We start from the raw sequence: 3289 nt of genomic DNA, 5'->3' as shown, positions 1-3289 counted from the left end.
TTTATTTTTTCACTTGTATCGTCAGTATGCACTTTTATATTCACTTTATATTGGAAACTGTTATTTAATTTCCACTACTACATCCAAAATTCGGTAAAATAGTAGCTGGTATTTCAATAACCTTCTCTTGGCTCTACACCGTTGCCGGTTTTTTCATACTTACGTTTTAAATACTGAATTTAAGTTTTTTTAATGTTCCGTAATATCCATAGACTTAAATAATGATAGACGGAGTGTCATTCAGAGCGCAGTGACGACACCATCTTTTTTCTTTGGATCAGTGCTGTTTCACTCTTACGCATAGTAAAGCTGCGATAGGAGTCCGCCCCTTCTGTGCCTATACTCACACTGAATGTCATCATAGATTCTCGATACAATGTGCTAGAAAGAGATACCGCAAACCAGTCGAAGAGATCTTGTCGTCAGGAAGCGCGGAATGTAGGCTCACTCTATGTTAATATATACCTCTATGGTAATATCGTTGATTGAAATAAACGGTAATCTTAGCGCCATCTACACGATAATTGTGAAAGTATCCGAAGTAAGAAATTCATATTTTATCAATAGAACGTCAAAATGATTAGCAAAATTTATAAAAAATCGAGTACAATTTAATTAATTTTTTGAGTTGTAAATATTAAGGCTCTGAGCTTCGCTGGTGGCGCTCCTGGCGGATTACTAATTCAACTTTCACCGGTAATTTTTAAATTTATTATTTAATTGTTATCGCTTAATATTTATAACGCAAAAAATTAATTAAAGTGTACTCGATTTTTTATAAACTTTGCTAATCATTTTGACGTTCTATTGATCAAAATATGAATTTCTTACTTCGGATACTTTCACAATTATAGTGTAGATGGCGCTAAGATTACCGTTTATTTCAATCAACGATATTACGGAACATTAAAAAAACTTAAATTCAGTATTTAAAACGTAAGTATATTTAAGGTAAAAATATATACCACAGCTTTGACCAACTAATATTTTTTATAATTAATGTTTTTACTTTTAATTTTAAATTAACCACTTTGACATTTATGTCAAATTTCCGGTAAACGTTTACAGACTTGCCACTACTGACGTTCGCCAAGGTTAATAGATTAGGGCGTAGGTTGTCTCATAACTCTAGACCAATCAAAGGCTGGCTTTTTAAAGGCGGGAATACGTCATCCGTACGACAATTTTAAAATTGTCATAAGAGTCAATGCTAATAAAAGGTTCAAAAACTTAGGTTTTGCAATATATTTTGAGATTTTCTTGGGTATAGGTATATTAAGTGGTTCTTATATTGGTAATTATATCAATTTTTCCCTTAAAAATCAATAGTCTGCTAACAAAAAACTAGAATTCATTTAACACTTATTATGTGTGTTTTAAATGGAGAAAACAATTTAATTAGCACAAAAATCCAAAAAAATAGAAGAAAAAGTTTAAAATCAAAAATACTAATATGTAGGTACTTACTTATTATGTTTTTCGTGGAATGTGTAGCACTTTTATCATTTTTGGTGGTATGCAACAACAAAAGAACGAATAATATAAATAATTTATTATTAGGTTAGAATATAAAAAAGACGTAACATAATATTAACATATTCAGACACGAGGAAATGTTTGCTACCTATTTTCTTATGTTTAGAGGCCCATTTATCTTGTAACATTTTATTATCCATTATTGTTTGATAATGTTAAGGTATTTGGGAAATGTCCAAAAACATTATTATTTTGTTTCCATCTGGTTCAGGAATTTTGGAGTTGCTTTTACATATAGCTATGCTACAAATGTTACCACCACTCATCTAAAAAATGTTTTATTATTATAACATACAAAACTACATAATATTATAATTTAAACTAACTTTACACGGTTACGAAAACACACTTCACAAGTCATTACTGCCTTTGTATAGGACCCAAATAAGTAATTATAGTAATATTGTCCTTATATGCTTAAAAACTCAACAAATATTAAACAAATAAACGATATTATAAGAAAATTCCACAAAAATATACGGAAATATAACCACAAACAACTGTCAAACTTGACTTTGTCGTACGAGTGACGTAGGCATTCCCCTCCCTCTCGCTTCCGCCCACATAGTTATGAGATAACCTAACCCCTATCTATGAACCTTGGACGTTCGCGAATTTGTAAATATCCCCTCTACGTACGACAGTGCTGCCGTTCTAGTACAATTGTACTATTTCTAGTACATTTTTAGCGAGTGAGTACGAAAGTACATTTTGTAAATTATCCACCCATTTCTAGTACATTTATTACACAATCTATTTTCTTCACTTTATACAGATACCAACCAATAAAGGAGATGTATTATGTATTTGGTGATTTTTCTAGTGACTTTTTTGGTTATTGTGTTGGTTGTGTGAACTGTCTTTTTAGTTATCTGGCAACTCTGTTTTTAGTTTACACTTTATTACACTTGACCTGCCGTAGCCGTTGTGCCGTTTGCGTCTTGGCTCCGCCATGTTTATTGTGGTTTATGTTTATAAACAAAAAATAGTCTAGCCGCGTTAATTAGTCAATATTCTACAAGAAATATTTTAAGTATTTGATTTAATACTCGACTGAGAGTATTTGTTTCTTAACTTTCATCTAAAAATGTATATATTTTTTTTATTAGAACTTACACTTCTTGTTTTCTATACCTACATATTTTTAGATGAGAATAAGTATTTAAAGTTTCAGTTATGTTGTTTTAATGTAAATATAAACTACAGTAAAACCTGTTGGTCCAAGAGCTGTGAGACATTTTTGAGTAGGTATTTTAGGCAACCTGAAAATTTTTCAGGTGACTCTTCCATGATAGCCTAATACAAAAATGCCGGTCTGGCTGGAGGGCAGCGGTTATTTTCCCCAAAAATCCCCCCCAAAGTTAAGCAAAAGGGTAAAAATTGTTATTACAAAAAATATCGTTGACGTGACTTAAAGTAAATTTAAATATTCAAATATAAAGAAAATAAACAGGCCAGGCGATTTGAGGGCTATTTTAACTCTGCAAGATACTTGCATGGGCGCCCCAGGATTATTTTCAGGGGATGCATCTGAACTTCAGAAGATTTCATCTGAATCTGTACATACTAATAACGAGTATAAAATACACAACTATACATGCATAACTATGTACATTCCTTCCGGACAGGGAGGTGCAATTGTTATTTTAACGGGGTATTTTTTTATATTAAACATAAACATTCTAAAAAAGACAGTTTTTTTGGTGAAATTTTTCAACTGCCAGGTGATCAAACAAATTACGCGTGCATATAA

General features: G+C 31.4%; 1 long non-coding RNA gene across 1 annotated transcript; it reads right to left on the bottom strand.

Moving 5' to 3' along the window:
- Positions 1 to 1537: 1537 nt before the first annotated feature.
- Positions 1538 to 2128, bottom strand: LOC126889920 (uncharacterized). Its single transcript, XR_007700224.1, has 2 exons — positions 1863 to 2128; positions 1538 to 1802 (listed from the first exon to the last, which is right to left on the bottom strand). It is a non-coding gene; the product is annotated as an uncharacterized LOC126889920 (long non-coding RNA).
- Between the last annotated feature and the right edge of the window lie 1161 nt (positions 2129 to 3289).

Source organism: Diabrotica virgifera, chromosome 8 (genome assembly GCF_917563875.1).
Source record: "Diabrotica virgifera virgifera chromosome 8, PGI_DIABVI_V3a".
In the NCBI taxonomy this organism is placed as follows: Eukaryota; Metazoa; Arthropoda; class Insecta; order Coleoptera; family Chrysomelidae; genus Diabrotica; species Diabrotica virgifera.
Note: the sequence above shows the minus strand (reverse complement) of the source record. Positions and strands in the feature narration are given on the sequence as shown.